This window comes from Salminus brasiliensis, chromosome 1 (genome assembly GCF_030463535.1).
Source record: "Salminus brasiliensis chromosome 1, fSalBra1.hap2, whole genome shotgun sequence".
Lineage (NCBI taxonomy): Eukaryota > Metazoa > Chordata > Actinopteri > Characiformes > Bryconidae > Salminus > Salminus brasiliensis.
Genome location: NC_132878.1, coordinates 6,952,778 through 6,972,520, shown reverse-complemented (window position 1 = coordinate 6,972,520; position 19,743 = coordinate 6,952,778). Strand labels below are relative to the sequence as shown.

General features: G+C 40.4%; 1 protein-coding gene and 1 long non-coding RNA gene across 8 annotated transcripts in view; one reads left to right on the top strand and one right to left on the bottom strand.

Annotated features, from left to right (window-relative positions):
- dnm1a (dynamin 1a) overlaps nt 1-19,743 on the bottom strand; it is a 129,210-nt gene that overhangs the window by 46,129 nt on the left and 63,338 nt on the right. The window lies entirely within an intron of this gene.
- On the top strand, nt 11,298-12,891 carry LOC140575677 (uncharacterized). Its single transcript, XR_011980996.1, has 3 exons — nt 11,298-11,372; nt 11,732-11,766; nt 12,416-12,891. It is a non-coding gene; the product is annotated as an uncharacterized lncRNA (long non-coding RNA).

The following is a 19,743-nucleotide window of genomic DNA, read 5'->3' as shown; positions in this document are numbered from 1 at the left end:
CATTTTGAGAGGAAAGAGCCATCTCTGGGCAAAATGATTGAAACAGGGGGGGCTTGTGTGTGTGTGTGTGTGTGTGTGTGTGTGTGGTGGTGGTGGGGGGGGGGGGGGTTGAGTGGACGTAGAGAAGGAGAAGAAAGAGCCCATGTCTACCACAGGAATGGCAGAGAATCATCGCTGGTCCAAATTCAAACCAGGCCCTGCTTCCAGAATGACTCCGGCTCTATGAAACAATGGCACAGACACATTAACCCTACAAAGGCCACAGGATGTGAAGTATCTTTAACAGACTCGCACGTAGGCGACGGTGAAGGCTGTCACACTGCAACCTCCCCCCAAAACCAGACAAGGTCAATGACCCAGAGTCGGAGGGAAATCCTACAAAATGCTTTTTCATCCTGGTTAACTCGGAGACATGCGCTATAAGCAGAGACGGTTAGCGTAGCCTAAAGCCAGGCTTGTATTTTTAAAGTAGGAGCCTTCCAAAAGCCGCTCCAACTGGCGAGGAGGGGCAAAAGCAGCAGCCCAAAACACTGCTGAGTGCTGGGGTACTGAGGAGGTTATAGAGGTGTATAGGGTGAGGGTCAATACAGCTGTTAGCAGTGTAAGAGGTTTGAATTAAAGGGGCATTTCACAGATGTTTCCAAATTCCTAATTAAATTCCCAATAAAATGGTTACAGTGTGAACACAGTCAATCAGAGTGGTTCTCCGTTCTAGAGAAACTTACAGAGTCAAAACTGTTTAGTGGTGGTAAATGGAACCAGACGCCTGAAGAGTTCAATGCCTTTAAAAGCTTTTGCTGTTAAGACAAAAGTATTGGGACACCTGCTCATTCATCTCATTCATTGTTTCTTCTGAAATCAAGGGGATTAAAAAGAGTCTCTACTGTCCAGGAAAGAAGGCTTTCTACTAAATTTTGGAGGAGCCTTGCTGTGAGGATTTGATTGCATTCAGACACAAGAGCAAGGTGAGGTGAGGTCAGAGGGGTGGATTATATCACCACCCCATCTAATCCTCAGCCCCCCGACTTTTTCCAAAAGTGCCAGTTCCACTGCTCTCCAGCACAGTACTGGGGCCCTATACCCCTCTTATTGGTGCAGTGTGGTGCTGGCCCAGGGAATCGAACCCTAGTGTGCCATGGGAAGGCAGTGTTGTGCCCAGCATGCTACACCAACCGCTACAGCATCTTTAATTATCTTGAATTTCATATGATATGATCTTTACATGTGATATTTACATCCATGCAGGTTGTTCTAGGGTCATACACCCCCCCTGAGTAAATACAACTAGGCCTACTTAACCCCGTAAAAAGCCTATGGCCAGCCGGTGGGCCAAAAGTGTTATTACAGACTTCTATAACCAGAGAATAGCCCCACTATGTGGACAGAAGTAGTTCCTGATTAATACACCTTGGTGTGTAATAAGCCTTGGAGTGAATGACGCTCCTTTTAGCCTGAGATGGTTTAACTCTCCTCCTGAAGAAAGAGTTCAGCAGGTGCGTTGCTGCTCTGACATTCCAAGCTTTTAGACGTTCTTCCACTACAGGCCTAGGTTCTTTTAGACCACATGTGCTTTTCATCCCACAGGAACTCGGCGGGTGACAGATTCAGCGACTGTGGGGGTCAGATCATTTTTCAGACCAGTGGAATATTTTGGTTAAACCGTGCAACCGTCAATCAGCATGCTGGACTATACTGGCTTGTAGGCTTGAAAAGTCCACATCCTGGAAAAAGCAAAACTGTCCCATACTCCCCAGCCCATACCACTGATATCGGGAAGCTAATCTCGTCATAACATGGTATGGCTCATAACTCATAACTAAGGTGAGGTCAAAACCACTGAATATCTTCATCTACAGTGGCTTCATCTGTTAATATGTGAATACAATATGCTAGGCACCAAGTAAACAGTCAGTTCGTAGCGTAAAAATAGTAGCGCCAGAATCTGAGCCCCTTCCACAAGAACCAAATCGTAATGCTCTAGACGACTGACTGGGTCAGAACATCTTCTAAACATCAGGCAGGTCTTGTGGGATTTTTCTGCTATGCAGTGGTCAGAACCTACCAAAAAAGTTCTCCAAGGAAGAACAACCGGTTTAACTGGTGACAAGGCTCGCTGATGCTCATGGAGGTCCCACCTCACAACTTACAGGACTTATAGGATCTGCTGCTAACGTCTTGGTGCCAGATACCACAGGATACCACCTTCAGAGGCCTTGTGGAGTCCATGTCTGGATGGGTCAGAGCTGTTTTGGCAGCATGTGGGGGACCTACACCATATTAGACAGGTGGTTTTAAGTGCTTATTGAGGCTCCAACCATTCATGCTAAAGGTATAAGAAGTCTTTTTACCTGGACTGCTTTCTGAATGAGGCACAATACAGGGCAGCCAGTCAGAACATTGACTGCTCATTAACATACATTTAAAAATAGAGGTGCTTCAAATGGTTCCTTGGGCGATGCCAAACACATCTCAAACATGGGTCTTTATGAAGCCAACAGTGGTTCTTCTATGGCCATGTAAAATGAGTTAAGACCACATGGACCTCAGAAATGGACTAGTAATCTAGGACAACCCATGGAAACAAGGGCGCTTCATTTGTAAACCCTTTTGACTGTAGAAATCACTACTTGCATCCATACTTTTGTCCTGAAGTTGACCAAAAAGTCATAGTCTGTGCATAGTTTAGCTTTTGTTTACACTGAGGGCTAAGGTTGTTCAACTTGTGCTAGAACATCTGGGTGTCCGTTTGAGCTTGGGCTCTAACCTCTCAAAATCTTCCTTTAAAAAACCCTGAGCGTTCTGGTGCAGCTCAGGAGGGCCTTTAATGAGAGGGCAACGGTTTGTTAACAGCGGAACGAGAGAAGAAAGGCTTTGGACCGTACTGTTTTGTAGCAGTTCACGCCTTTCCAGAAGACTGCGGGCCTGCCGTCCTGAAACCAAAGGCAGTCTCAAGCCAGAACGCCTCCCTGCTTTAAGCTCACCCACACGTTTCAAGTATATCAAAGGAGCAGAGGCTGAATCAGGCTAATATTACCAATGAAGTGGTGGGAAATGAAATGGCTTCCTTTTGTTATGAGACTTTAGGAGCAGTTTTATAGTCCGTCTCATATACGTGTGTAACCGAGACTGGTTTCAGAAGGGGGGAGCTGGCTGGACTGGTGTGGCACCTACTTGCCATCGCAGCTGTGTGGGCATGAAGCACTGCTTATTCAGTACATTGAGTTGTCTGTGATTCTGGCACAAAAGAATGGCTGTCTAGGAAAAATCTGCAGCATCTGATCAACTGTGGTGTACTCATGTTTATCAGGAAAGGGCGAGAGAGGCAAGGTTAAAGCAGAATAAGAGATAGAGAGAGGGAGGTTGTCTGACGTTTTCACTACAATACCCATCATGCATTACGTAAACACATCATACAGCCACTGGAAATCCTTGCAGGACTCAACAAATTCTGACAGCTAGCCTATACTCTACGGACAAAAGTATTGGGACACCTGCTCTTTCATTGTTTCTTCCGAAATCAATGGTAATAAAACATTTAAAGATTATCCTGCTTTTGTTGAAGAAACTCTCTACTGTCCAGAGAAGATACTAGATTCTGGAGGAGCATTGCCGTGAGGATCTGACCTCAGCCCACACCCCCTGACTCATCCCTAAACAACTGAATGCAGCTCAGGGGGGGGTCTTTAGCCCATGCCTGGTATTAGACATGGTGCCAATAGGATTATGTTTATCTGCTCCAGAGAGTCCTATTCTACTGGCAGTACTTCTCTACAGGTTCTAGAAGCTGTGTGTGTGTGTGTTTGGACATCTGGGTACGAGTTAAAGTTGCTGAATGCACTCATTAGAAGGGGTGTCCACAAACATTTGGACATGTCATGTAAAAAAGCCAACCTGAGCCCGAGCTTCCCGACTTTCAGTTCTGCAGTGGAGTACAGTGCAAACTGAAGGTCCTCTGCTTCTCCTTGTCAGAGTGAGCAGAAAGGGAGCATGAAAGGGTTGCGAGGAGGAAGAACATGCAGGGCCAAAAAAAAAACGAGCACACTTGTTTATCTCATCAGTCGTGATGTGGGAACACCACATGCCTCCACAGGCTTTTCTCTTCCGTCTCTCCTCTCTCCTCTTCACTCTTCCGCCCGTCGTCTGGTTTACACTGCAGCCGTGTTTTAGCTCCTCCTTATCCACTTCTGATATTTACAACTCATAGTCTTTTTCAATCTGATTTCTCTACAGCCGCAAAGTGTGTGTGTGTGTGTTTAAGTGTGGATCTGTAGGTGTGGTTCTTTATCCCTGCTCAGAACAGGGCTGTATCCACTGGGTATACAGCAATGTGTGTGTAGACAGATAACAATCTCATCAATGTTAGAGGGCCGTCTGGCTGTGGTGTTGGACTGCTACTCCCGCGCACATATCACACTGATAAAACACACATACACACACACACACTCACACACACACACACATACTCGGCTGGATTCTGCTCTTTCTTATCTTCCTCTACAGCTCATTGAGATTCACAAGCCTCACAGCTCTCCAGACGGATTTCTCAGCCCCGCTCTTATCTGTCGTACGCTGAAGTTGATTACAACCACATGGTTTCTGTTACAGCATATGTACAGTGTGATGCCCACTGCTCGCATCACCACTGCGGGTTAAAGTTAGCGTAAAACCACAGCGTAAAGTGTGTTTTTCAGGAAGGCCACCTTTAAAGCTGTCATCCATGCATGTCACCTTTACTTCAACCTGTACATTCACCGCTGAAGTGAGTCTTTACACTTTAGCCCCTTATACTGGCCACTTTTACTTTAACCCTAAACCAAGTCATCTTTACTTAAACCTTGTAAACAAAAAGTCACCTTTACTTTACTTTACTTTAACCCCTTATGTCCGTACTGTCTATATTAGCCTAAAGTCATTTTTCTTTACTTTTAAATTTACATTAACCCCTGAAATACGCTGCCTTTACATTCCAGTAACCCCTTACATTGGTCCTGTTCACAATTACCTTTACTACCCTTATTCATCTTTACTTAGATCCCTCAAACAATGAAGTCACCTTTACTTTACTTTACTTTCTTTACATTTACCCCTTAACACACTTAACTTTACTTTACTTTACTTTATTTGCATATGTTTGAAAGTCGCCTTTACTTTACTTTGACCTCTTACATTGGTACTGTTCACAATTACCTTTAACCATGTAATCTTTACTTAAACCCCTTAAACAATGAAATCACCTTTACTTTACTTTACTTTACTTTACTTTAATTTAACCCCTTATGTTGGTACCTTCCATATTAACCTTAAGTCATTTTTCTTTACTTTTACCCATTAAGCAATGAAATCATTTTACCTGTACATTAACCCCTGAAATAAGCTGCCTTTACAGTCCAGTAACCCCTTACATTGGTCCTGTTCACAATTACCTTTAACCACGTAATCTTTACTTAAACCCCTCAAATAATGAAGTCACCTTTACTTTACTTTCTTTACATTAACCCCTCAAATAATAAAGTCACCTTTACTTTACTTTCTTTACATTAACCCCTTTAGCATTGTGTCACCTTTACTTTACACTAAGTTCAGTAGTCCAGTGTTACTTCACAAGGACACTTAACTTTACAATACTTTACCTCTTAAGAAAAGCCATCACCTTTACTTTAAAACTTATTTTAATATTTTAAAAAACGTTTATTTGAATTATTTAATCAAGTCTCTTTTAACCCCTTAGGTGTCTTTTTTGTGTTTGTTTCCTAAAGCCTATTATTAACAACTACAAGAGGAAAACTTGGATTGCGTGGGTTGTGAAGTTATAAGAAAGGTGACTGTAAGTCTGAATCAGTGAGGACAGGGGGGTTAAAGGCAAACTTCTATTCCTAACCCACTGCAGAAAGTACAGACTGCTCATGAAATACAGCAGAACAGGGCTGTACTGGAAACAATAAGAAATGAGAGCGCTTGGACTAGTCATTTCTTCCAGTCCCAAGTAAAACCTTAAGCATTCTCTTTTTCTCTTCTTTCCCTGCCTTTCCTTTTTTTCTCTCGTTCTTTCTCTTGGCCTGGCTGTGTACCTTCAGGACTGCTGACCCAGCTCCCTGAGGAGACGTGCTTTGATTCCCTCGCTCAGGTTCGAGAAGAGAAACCGTAGCTAAAGCAAACACAGTCAACACACAGCGCTTAGCCACAGACACGCCGCTCTCCCTCTCGGGCTCTGACTCAGGCACGGTGCCCCAGGTCCGCCAACGCTGCCATCCCTATTTACCCCCCACTGTTTACTGACGGAGGCTGCAATTACACCAAAGAAAAGGCAAAAGAGAGGTTAAGAGTTAAAGAGAAAGAGTGTTTAAACGACCAAGACCAAGGCCCTTGTAGTTTAACCCTTTCATTTCTGCCACTGTGTTCTGAACGTGTTGCTCACGGTGCATCCAACAATAAAGGTATTGCATGGAGCTGCTTTTATACAGCGATAGGAAACAATTCCACATGCTGATCCATTTTACTGTGACCAATGTGGACTGTGGTGCTGCTCACCCACTACTTTTACAAGCCTGTTAAAAGGCGGCAAAGACATAGACTCTAAATGTACCGTCAACACATCTTTGCTATAATAATGTAATCCATATGTATTACGTTTGCAAGCGCCTATATGTAGTGAGATATCCCATATGTATTATGTATGCAAGTACATCTTTGTAAAAATAGTAAATCCTGTATGTATTACATATGCAGGTACCTATATGTAATATAGGTCCCATATGTACTTTATATGCAAGCATGTCTTTGCAACAATGATGCACCTCATATATATGTATATATATATATATATATATATATATATATATATATATATATATATGTACAGTATGTGTATATTAAGAGTATGTATATATATCATTAAGAGTATCACTTAAATGCATCATCAACGGGATATTACAATCAACAAAGTTTAAAGGATAAAGAGCGAGAAATAAGAAAAATGGAAAAAAACAAAGGGAATAAGCGAGAGAAAGAGAGAGAGAGAGAGAGAGAGAGAGAGAGAGAAAGAGAGAGAAATGGAAACAGTGAGATGTAAGGGAAAAAGAGTGACTTGAGATTGTGGACTAACAGACTAAAATCTTTCCATGATGGATCTTTCTTAAACCGCAGTCTGGAGCCACTTGCTGGAGTCTGAAGATCACTAATGCGCCGCTGCCCTCAGCCCTCAGCCCTTCTACTGCTTTCACATGTCCAAAATCTGCTCCAGATTTCAACCCTGCACCCCAACTTCACTCACTGTCTGCCCTTTCTGCTGCATTTTGGGGGGTTGGGGTGTGTATGTGTGTTGAGGGGTTTGGGGGGGTGTGCTGGAGGTGCCGCTGGGTTGCGAGGGGTGCTGCATAAAGGCCTCTTTATTCGCGCCGGACAGGGAAAGGAAATCAGCTTCAGCAGAAAAAACACAGCAGGCCGAGCGGGGCCGCACATCTGGAGTTATTACAACCCTGCCCGCTCGCCAAAAAACTCCGACATTCCTCCACCGGCTACAAAGCCACGAAGCCTCCAGAGTCATCCACTCCGACTCCCACACATGCACACGGGCCGACACACACACACACACACACACACACACACATGCACCAACCAGCACCTCACACATACACTCACACACATAAACATATAATCATATAATCATATAATGTCAGAAGTCCCATATATATAATTTATACTATAATTTATTATATATCATATATATTATATATGTAATTATATATAGTATATCGTATATGCACATACGTTAAGTTGCATTTACGACGTCCCATTGCTGACTTAGATGTGTAAGTGCACACACATAGCTTTCCTAGGCCCGGTAGAGAAGTATTGCCAATAGAATAGGACTCTCTGGAGCAGATAAACATGAACCTATTGACACCATGCTGCCTAATGCCAGGTGTGGGCTAGAGGGGTATAAGGTCCCCCAGCATTGAGTTGTGGAGCAGTGGAGCTGACTTCTCTGGAATGGTGGTTGGTGCTCCATCCAGTACTTTTGGAATAAGTTAAGGAGTTGTGGATGAGGTGGGGTGGTGATCATTTAACATCCTGACTTCATTAACACTCTTGTTGCCAAACATAATCAAATCCTCACAGCAATGTTCCTCCAAAATCAAGTAATAAGCTTTTCCTGGACATTAGAGATAGTTACTCCAACAAAAGCAGAAAAAATCCTAAAACCCTTGATTTCTGGGTATTAAAAACAATGAATGGGTTGGTGTCCCAATACTTGTGTGTACTTTGTGTGTATATATACATACCAAAGTTCTATACCATTCCAAATAGTCCAAGCTGTTTTAAAGCATCCTAATTACCCTGATTCATTGGGAACAGCTGTTTTAATCAACTCAACAGGAGAAAAACAGCAGCTCTCTGCAGTTGGTTTGTGGACAGTCATGGCTAAGACAAAGGAGCTCACTAAGGACCTGCGGCTGTGCATTGTGGCCGCTCACAAGTCAGGAAAGGGCTATAAAGCCATATCAAAATGTTTTCAAGTTCCAGTGGCTACAGTGCAAAGTATTATTAAAAAATACAAGAAGTTCCGCACTGTGGAAAATCTCAGAAGATGTGGTCGGAAGCCAAAAGTGACACCTGTGCTGGCCAGGAGAATAGTGAGAGAGGTGAAGAAAAATCCAAGGATCACCACCAAGGCCATCCTGGTGAATCTGGACTCTGCTGGTGGCGACATCTCAAGGCAGACAGTTCAACGGACACTGTACACTGCTGGGTTCCACGGACGCAGGCCAAGGAGGACACCACTTCTCCAGAAAAGGCACACAAAAGCCCGCTTGACCTTTGCAAATGCTCATCTGGACAAAGAAGAAGACTTCTGGTGTTCTGTTTTATGGTCAGATGAAACAAAAATTGAATTGTTTGGCCACAATGATGTGTGCACCATTTGGCGTAAAAAAGGAGAAGCCTTCAACCCTAAGAACACCATCCCCACTGTCAAACATGGTGGTGGGAACCTAATGTTTTGGGGGTGTTTTTCAGCCAATGGACCAGGGAACTTGATCGCAGTAAATGGCACCATGAAAAAAGAGCAATACATCAAGATTCTCAACAACAACATCAGGCAGTCTGCAGAGAAACTTGGCCTTGGGAACCGGTGGACATTTCAGCACGACAACGACCCAAAACACACAGCCAAAGTGGTGAAGAAATGGTTAGCAGACAAAAACATTAATGTTTTGCAGTGGCCCAGCCAGAGTCCTGACTTGAATCCAATTGGGAATCTGTGGAGGGAGCTAAAGATCAGGGTGATGGCAAGGAGACCCTCGAACCTCAAAGAGATGGAGCTCATCACTAAAGATGAATGGGCAAAAATACCAGTGGAGACATGCAAAAAGCTGGTAAGCAATTACAGGAAGCGTTTGATTGCTGTAATAGCCAATGAAAGCTTTTCTATTAATTATTGAGAAGGGTATGAATAATTTTGGACATGCCACTTTTTGTTCAAATGTGTATAAAAGCTGAGAAATATTTTTTCCCACAATGATGCCTCTTGTACATCATGTTATCTCCTGGGAGATGCCTGTGTCATTTCCAGGCAAAAATATAATTTCTGGTTAAATAAAAGTAAATTTAAGTCAAACTTTGACAGGGGTATGAATACTTTCGGGCATGACTGTATATATATATATATATATATATATATATATATATATATATATATATATATATATACACACACACACAAAGTACATATATATATATATATATATATATATATATATAATATATATATATATATATATATATATATACGCAAATACCTATCAGCAATAACACTATAACCCATACGTGACACATATATGCAACTACCTATATCTAATAGTAATATCACATATGTATTTTATATAAAAGTACCTATATGTAATAATGGTGTATCCCGTATGTATTTTATATAAAAGTACCTATATGTAATAAATGTGTATCCCGTATGTATTTTATGTAAAAGTACCTATATGTAATAATGGTGTATCCCAAATGTATTTTATATAAAAGTACCTATATGTAATAATGGTGTATCCCGAATGTATTTTATATAAAAGTACCTATATGTAATAATGGTGTATCCTGTATATATTTTATATAAAAGTATCTATATGTAATAATGAAATATACTATATATATTTCATATAAAAGTACCTATATGTAATAATGAAATATATTATATACATTTTATATAAAAGTACCTATATGTAATAATGATATATACTATATGTATTTTATATAAAAGTACCTATATGTAATAATGATATATACTATATGTATTTTATATAAAAGTACCTATATGTAATAATGGTGTATCCCGTATATATTTTATATAAAAGTACCTATATGTAATAATGAAATATACTATATGTATTTTATATAAAAGTACCTATATGTAATAATGGTGTATCCCGTATGTATTTTATATAAAAGTACCTATATGTAATAATGGTGTATCCCGTATGTATTTTATATAAAAGTACCTATATGTAATAATGGTGTATCCCGTATGTATTTTATATAAAAGTACCTATATGTAATAATGGTGTATCCCGTATGTATTTTATATAAAAGTACCAATATGAAATAATGGTGTAGCCCATATATATATATATATATACAGAAGCACCTAAATGTAATAGCAATATGTCTCGCTACAAACATTCAAGCACTCAAGACCCCCCCTAAAAGTGTACCAGCCAACCCCTCATTCTCCCTCCTGTTCACCCCATCCCCTCCCCTAACCATTACACAACGTGTGCTGCAAATTAATGCGCCTCACTTCCTGTTGACCTTTGACCCACCACTTCCTGCTGCTGCCTCCCCAAAAAACAGGAGTGGAGAAGAAAAAAAAGAGCCAGACAGAGGAGGGTAGGACGGACGAGAGAGGGGGGGTTGGGGGGGGGTTAGTTAAAAAAAAAAGTTAGCTCCTCCTCTTCTCTCTCTCCTTCGTGTCCTTCTCTCCTTCTCTCTCTCTCTCTTCTTCTCTCTCTCATTGGGAAAGTTAACAGCGCTCTGCCACGTCAAGCCTACAAGTCGCCGCTGTGCCACCCGGTAGGAAAGATGCGTCCAGTGCGACCAGGACAGAGTCCGTTTGCGAAATTTCCACGCTACACAGTGGTGGACCTCAGCATCGGTCTCTCTAGGTTGAGGGTTCTTCTGGGGGCTGGAGAGCAGAGAAAAAAGCCCTCCTCCCACAGTGCTGACCGTTACGGCCTGGCTGTCTGCTGTCCACCCAGCCGAGCTGCCCCGATATTACTCCATCCATCCCACAAGGAGAAGACGGAGGGGATGGGTGAAGCCTGAGGAGAAACATCTGTGCTGAGTCTACTAGAAGCTTCAGAATGGATGAGGTGGAGTATTGCCTAAGTGCTGTGTCTTATCTGGCTGTGAGGGTTGAGGTTTCTCAGAGCTTTGGGCAGAAGAAGCTGGCTTTATGAGCTACTCTTTAGCCAATTTTAGCCTATTTGTATAGAGGCAGGCTTACATCTACACTGATCTTAGGCCTTCAAAGCACTTTTCCAGCTGATTTCCACCAGCTGTGTCTTTACAGACATACTGAATATAGTTTTTTTGACGGCATTTCGTCCTTTTTTCCTTCGTACTGCCTGTGTCTCATCTACCTGCACTTTAGTGACTTTGTTAATTTAAGAAGCTACAATCATGCAAATCCAAAAGTCTAATGGTGTTTCTAATGTTCCTTTCTTCTTAGAGCCATGATTGAAGGCAGAATGTGGAGAGCGCTGGGTAAGTGGTAATGGATTTCCCAGAGACAACCCAGTCTGATCTGGACTGGGCAGGAGAAATCACAGTGTTAAAAGTCAGTGGACAGCTTCTCACACCAACATCAGCTCTTATTTTGCTATTGTCGTGTATTACAGCTAAGTTGCTCATTCTGTTCAATATGGGAGCTCAATAGGCAGACTTGAGAACGGGGTCAGCGAGGGCATCAAAGTCTTTAAGTAGAGTGTGCATTTCTTAGGCATGTGTTGGCGTGCATCCCCATGTCTGTGCACAGTTAAATGTAAGTAAATATTCTACAATTATGAATAATAATTGCTTTTAAATCGCATTTAAATCGCATCAACTTCATATATACGAAATCTGAAGCGGTCGCTTTTAAAGGTGATACGCATTTATGCACTGGATGCACATAATTTCCATATTATTATATAATTATTATATAATATATTTCCTCAGGTACAGCCCATTTATACCTGCACAGAAATGGCAGAAAAAACTACGATCCGGTGTTAAAATGCCCATGAGCCCACGCCACAGTTTATGGAAATTGTAACAGCACACATTGGTTTAGGTACTTTCAGCAGTGCGCGGCAAAATTTGGGGGATTTCTGTGTGAAACCTGAGACTTTATGGAATGTGTTCTGCTCTGCAGGAGGCAGGAAGTTGTGGCGCAGAAGCTGCCAATCACAAGCCATGATTTCCAATCATCTCCAATTACTGCCAAACCATGCCGCTAGTCGTCAGACGGGAGCCAACGCACCAACATCTACAGCAGCCGCCAGCGGTGGACGTAAGTTGAGGAAAGCCGACGCAACACATTTTGTTCACTTTGGAACAAACAGATAATTATAAATATTCATGAGGAAATGTAAATAAATACAAATGTACAGTTTAACTGAACCCCTTAAACTCTAAACTTCAGTTCCTCACTCTCAAAACGACACAACTTTCATAGTAATTACACAATTTTGAACAGTTAGCGAAGAATTCATAGCAATTACTCAAAAGCTAATAGTAGTTACTGAGTGATCTATAGTATTTACTCTGTAATTCATAGCGGTTACCAAAACAATAATACACAGCCAATTTCTCAGTGTTACATCAACACAGTAAGTCTTAAAGCTTAACCCTATGAGTGTTGATTTAACACTGGTAAATATGCTGTGTTTTGCTAGTTACTCAAACATTCATAAGAGATACCTAATGATTCATTGCATTTTCTTAGTTATTCATAACGGTTACTCAATAATTCATAGTAGTTATTAAAAATATGGTAGTAGCTACTAAAAAGGTCAGTGGTTTCTCAAAGATTCATAGTGGGTAACTGAAAATTCCTAAAAGCTACTAGATGATTCATGGTATTTACTTAGTAATTCATGGCGGTTCCTCAATAACTCATAGTAATTACTGAATGATTCATGGCATTTACTGAGTGATTCATAAGGGTTACTCACAAATTTATAGTAGTTACTCAATAATTAATGGCAGGTTCCAAACAATTCATAGTAGTTACTCAATAATCCATAGAAATCACATACTATTTAAAAGTGGTTATTGAAATATATGCTGGTTATCAAATAATTCATAGTGGTTACTGAATAATTCATAGTATTTACTCAAGAATTCACAGTGTTTTTGGAAAATTTATAGTAGTAACTCAATTTATAGTAGTCATGAAGAGTTCATAGTGGTTATTCAATAATACATTGTGGTTATTGAATATTTCATTGCAGTTACACAATAATCCACAGTAATTAGATAATATTCCATATTATATATTGGAGAATGCATGCTAGTTACCAAATAATTCATACTGGTTATTGAATAATTTATAGTGGTAATGCTATAATTCATAGTGGCGCTATAATTCATAATGAGTTTAAGGCGTTACAGGTAATAAAGTCAGTTTTAGTCAGTATGAATAATGAAAATCTAATTACACCACATATATTCAATAACTCCATTCCAGTAAAGTCGACAAACTCTCACACACACTCACACACTTCATAGACATTTTAACACCCGTTGGTTCATTCTACAGAGCGTATGTTCATATAATGCTATGCATGTGTATAAGTGTGTGTGGTACTCCAGTGAGGGGATCGGACAGTGGCCTGTCCCGCCTACCCAGTGTTCAGACTACCTGTTCAGGAAGTAGCGGTTGTACAGTAGTCTGCACATTGGTTAGGCTGGGTGGGCAAGCTCAAGAGACGTCCCTCCTCAGACCCATCGCCACAGCAACCCCGTCACTGACCCTGGGTCAGGAACTTGCGAGGATGCCCTACTGGACCACTGAGAACGCTGCTGTTTGTTTGGAAACTGGTAGACGTGACGTGTTGAAGTGCAACTCCTCAATAAACTTTACAAAACATGTTCAAGAAAAAAACGTGTCCCTTTTTCTTTCATTTATTTAGTTTTTTAATATCTCATAAGCGTCCACTCACTCCACCAACGCCCTGCATTTATACACTTACTGATGACTGTATGGTTTTGCACATGAAGAAATAGTGTTACGTCGGCTCAGTTCTTGCCAAAAGACAGGATTTGTGTTCATGTGGCAGATTTTACTGTTTATTTTTATGTACATGTTGGTTTAAGGTGATTGGGCGGATTTTAGAGTAGTAAAAATGACATTACCAAACAGAACTGAACTATAAGACGTCACAACGGCGAATCCTCCTGAGATATGAAACCCAAACCCAAACCAAGCAGCGTTTTTGCTTCTACAAGTCGTTTAACCTCATAAACCATGTGAATTTTAAAAATTCTATGGTTATTAATCAGTAATTGCCTGGAATTTGCATTATATACATACATATTTACACATATATCAACAGATAGAATCACTTTAACTTCAAAAAGCCAAATCTTCAATGGAAATCAATGAATTTTATCCAATAATATACATTTTGGAGCATTTCTATTGGTCCATTCATCAATTAATTCTTGCCATGATGTAAAGAACAACTGCCAGATTTACATTATTTGAAGTGAAAAACGTCAAAAATGGCCATACAAGGTTTTTTCCTTACAGAGGCGACATATATGACAAACATGACCTCTATTTTTAATATTAAGGCATAATAAAAGGTCAAATCGGGCAAAGTCTAGGAGGCCTATAAAATCTAAAAGTGTGATAATGTGGATACTGGAGAGAGAGAGAGAGAGAGAGAGAGAGAGACAGAGAAAGAGAGAGAGAGAGAGAGAGAGAGAGAGAGAGAGAGAGAGAGAGAGAGAGAGAGAGTAGAGGATAGGAAAGAGAAGTGTTGGATGTGTTGTTCTCAGAGGCTCGCTGTAAGCTTGAGTTTCACACACATCCAAACCACAGACCAACATTGTTCCACTTATAAATCTGCACTGCATTACAACATCCTCTCACACTACAGCTAGTACAAGCCATACAACCCCGTCACACACAGACAGACTTGGGGTTGAATGTTATTTTAAGCTCCAATATAGGTTTCCTAGTCTTGTCTGAGTGTGGATCCAAGCTCGGATGGGAGATCCAGCGTCTCCGGCTAAGCCCAAAAAAAAAGGCTGCAACCAGCTATTTCAGACAACACAGGCCGCTGTGCTTATCAAAAATATATCAAACAAAGCGGAAATCTATCTCAAACGGAAATACAACTTTACAATCATGGAAATACAAGGTTTTGTTGTGACAGTGACTTAAAAATGTTGAAAAAAAATATTGGACACCACACACAAATTCATCCGCTCAACTTAGAAAAGGAAGAAACCAGTGCGGAGCGGCAGGCCACGGCCTTAGCAAACATTTGGCCCTGCAGTGAAAAAGAGGCCAATTAAACCAAAAGTGGTTCTACTGTGGCATTGCTCAAAGAACCGTTTGCAGCACCTTTATTTTTAGGAGTGTTCTGTGTTCTGGTTGGGGTGGTACAGTGGATAACACCTCTACCTGCTAGTGAGTTTTTACACCATGTGGGGTAGTCTGGGTGACTATGCTGCGCTACACCAATACGAGTCCTTGGGCAAGACACTGGCTCACCTCTGTAATACAAGTAACCTTGTAATTCACTCTGGATAAGAGCATCAGCTAAATACCATAAATGTAATAATAATAAAAAAGTAAGATTAATAAGGCTTGTTAACTGGTTAATAAAACTTAATAAAGTGCAGTAACTGGTTAATAAAGCTTAATATAGTCCATTAACTGATTAATAAAGCTTAATAAAGCTCGTTAACTGATTAATAAGGCCTAATAAAGCTCATTAACTGGTTAATAAAGCTTAATAAAGCTCATTAACTAGTTAATAAAGCTTAATAAAGCTTGTTAACTGGTTAGTAAAGCTTTATAAAGCTTGTTAACTGGTTAATAAAGCTTAATAAAGTTCATTAACCGATTAATAAAGCTTAATAAAGCTAGTTAACTGGTTAATAAAGCTTAATAAAACTCATTGACTGGTTAATAAAGCTTTATAAAGTTCATTAACTAGTTAATAAAGCTTTATAAAGCTCATTAACTGGTTAATAAAGCTTAATAAAGCTCGTTAACTGGTTAATAAAGCTTAATAAAGCTCATTGACTGGTTAATAAAGCTTTATAAAGTTCATTAACTAGTTAATAAAGCTTTATAAAGCTCATTAACTGGTTAATAAAGCTTTATAAAGTTCATTAACTGGTTAATAAAGCTTTATAAAGCTCATTAACTGGTTAATAAAGCTTAATAAAGCTCATTGACTGGTTAATAAAGCTTTATAAAGTTCATTAACTGGTTAATAAAGCTTTATAAAGCTCATTAACTGGTTAATAAAGCTTTATAAAGTTCATTAACTGGTTAATAAAGCTTTATAAAGCTCATTAACTGGTTAATAAAGCTTAATAAAGCTCATTGACTGGTTGAACACTTATGATTTAATCAACTGCTATAAATTAAAGCACCTCATTGTTTTACAGGATACACAGCTCCTACACACACACACACACACATCACAGTGTTGCTGCAATCTCTCTACATACTGGGCCGTGGTTTTCATTTGGATATCAGTGGAAAATGCATTTTTCCACAGTGTGGAGCCACTTGTGACAGGCCTGTGCCAAACACTGAGCTAATGTAACTCAGAGAGAAAGAGAAAGAGAGAATGAAAGAGAGACCTAACAACAAACAGAGATGCTGGACTGGTCCTGCTTTGGAGCTTTGATGGTGCTGCTGGTGGTGACTGCTTTACATCTGCTGATGGGGACAAGCCAAACTCAATAAACCTACACACACACACACACACCAGAAAAAAAACTCCCCCCCCTTCATTCATGTGTGGTATCCGTGGTAGAGTTGGTGTTGTATCATATTTCACCTTGCACCAGGGTAGTGTGTAGGCTGAGTGTGTGTGCTTATGTCTGTAAGAGTGTGTTAAAGTGTGTATCTGTCCACATATGTGTGTGTGGGTGTCCAACATTGGTCATATAAAAGGGCAAATGTACATATTGCACATTGACAAAGCAGAAAGCCAGACGTCTCTGTGGGGCTGTGTGTGTGTATGTGTGTGTGTACGATTAATTGGGGGGGTCAGTGAGAGTGGAATGGTGGAATTGGAGGGGGGCGCTGGCTCATGTGCTTTGGCTTTCCTTCATTCATGTCTGCAGTTTTGTGAGACTTTGGGGATCACTGGCTTTACCTGATTCAAAGAGTCGGATTGGCTAATAGAAAACAGACCACAACCAACTCACCCCCACTCACCCCAAACTACACTACACCCACCACTGCCCCACTACCACCATAACACATCACCAAAAAAACATTTAGAACAAGTAGAGTTTAATAAAGGAGAGAAAAGAAGAAATGAGAGGAGCAGAGATTATGAATAAGGAGCAGAAAAGAGAAGATCAGAGAAGAGGAATGAAGAGCAGAGAACATACGAGTACAAAAGAAAAGAGGAATGAAGAGCAGAGAAGAGGAATGAAGAGCAGAGAAAAGAAGATAAGAAGAATGAAGAGCAGAGAAATGAAGAGAAGAGACAAAGAGAGGAATAAAGAGCAGAGATAAGCAGAGAAGAGAAGCATAATAAACAGCAGAGGAGAGAAGGGCAGAGATGGAAAGAGGGATGAAGGGCAGAGAAGAGGAGAGAAGAGCAAAGAAGAGCAGAGAAGAAAAGAGGAATGAAGAGCAAAGAAGAAAAGAGGAATGAAGAGCAGAGAAGATGAGAGAAGAGCAAAGAAGAGCAGAGAAGAAAAGAGGAATGAAGAGCAAAGAAGAGGAGAGAAGAGCAAAGAAGAGCAGAGAAGAAAAGAATGAAGAGCAAAGAAGAGGAGAGAAGAGCAAAGAAGAGCAGAGAAGAAAAGAGGGATGAAGAGCAGAGAAGAAAAGAGGAATGAAGAGCAAAGAAGGGCAGAGAAGAAAAGAGGAATGAAGAGCAAAGAAGAGCAGAGAAGAAAAGAGGAATTAAGAGAAAAGAAGAAAAGAGGAATAAAGAGCAAAGAAGAGCAGAGAAGAAAAGAGGAATTAAGAGCAAAGAAGAGCAGAGAAGAAAAGAGGAATTAAGAGAAAAGAAGAAAAGAGGAATAAAGAACAAAGAAGAGCAGGGAAGAAAAGAGGAATGAAGAGCAGAGAAGAAAAGAGGAATGAAGAGCAAAGAAGAGCAGAGAAGAAAAGAGGAATGAAGAGTAAAAAAGAAAAGAGGAATGAAGAGCAAAGAAGAGCAGAGAAGAAAAGAGGAATGAAGAGCAAAGAAAAGCAGAGAAGAAAAGAGGAATGAAGAGTAAAAAAGAAAAGATGAATGAAGAGCAGAGAAGAAAATAGGAATAAGGAGCAGAGAAGAGGAGTGAGAAGAGGAATGAAAAAATAATAATATATAATAATAATAATAATAAATAATAATAATAAAATCAATTTCAAATTTTACTGGGAACCAGAGAAGTGCACTAATCAAGGCGTGACGGGATAAAAGCATTGAGGACTGTTTCCAGGTCCTTAAATAAAAGCATGGATAAAAGCCAGCTCTGACCGCATCATTGGACTGACAGACTTACATAACTGTATGCTTATTAATGATGCTGATCTTTACAAACACTAATACACAAATTTAATATTACAGCTATGAAAAAATCCAAGCGTAAGATCCAAAGAACATCTGCCTGTAGTATCTCTAACGCTGCCATGTTGTCAGTGGTTACAGTAGTTCAGTGTTAGGGCCGGCTCTGAAAGTGAACACACACAGTGTCAGTAACGTACAGGACGCCTGCGGGGGTCAATAAAACCTTCAGTCAGCTGCACAACCACAGGAAGCAGCAGCAATAAGGAAACTGTATACTCTCGTTAAGAGAAGAAAGAGGACACTGACTCACTGAATATCTGACCTTAGTCTAGTGTGAACTGACCTGTCCGAGCCTTATGAATACATCTAGGAATCCAACCAGTAAGGAGACCATCAGTACCATCAGGTTTATTTGATGGGAACACAAGCTTCACATCTCCAGTGATGCATGACTTTCATCAGGTGCCTCATTTGCTAGAACCTTGAGACGGATTATACACTACATGGACAAAAGTATTGGGACACCTGCTCATTCATAGTTTCATCTAAAATCAAGGCTATCCTGCTTTTTTGGAGTACTTGTCTCTACCGTCCAGATAGGAAGAATTTCTACTAGATTTTCCAGCGACAGGATTATGGGCACCTAAGGTTCACTGATGAGATTCTGTATTGATATCATATAGGAATCAGTGGTATCATACCAGCTTTACTAGCTACTGCACTGCTAAAATGATAAGATCCTTCAGGAATATTTGGAGGTTCTTCAATTTAAAACTGTGGAGGATTCTCTTAAGGTGCTTTGAGGAAGCTCCAAGAAAAGGTTTCTAGACAAAAAAGGTTCCTTGAAGGTTCCTCAGAGCACCTTAAGAGGTTCCTCCACAGTTTCAAACTGAAGAACCTCCAAAAGTTCCTCAAGGATCTTCTACTTTTACCAGTGTAGTGAAGGCATCTGTGTGCCTTCAGAAGCCTCCCGAGAGAGGCAATGAGAGTC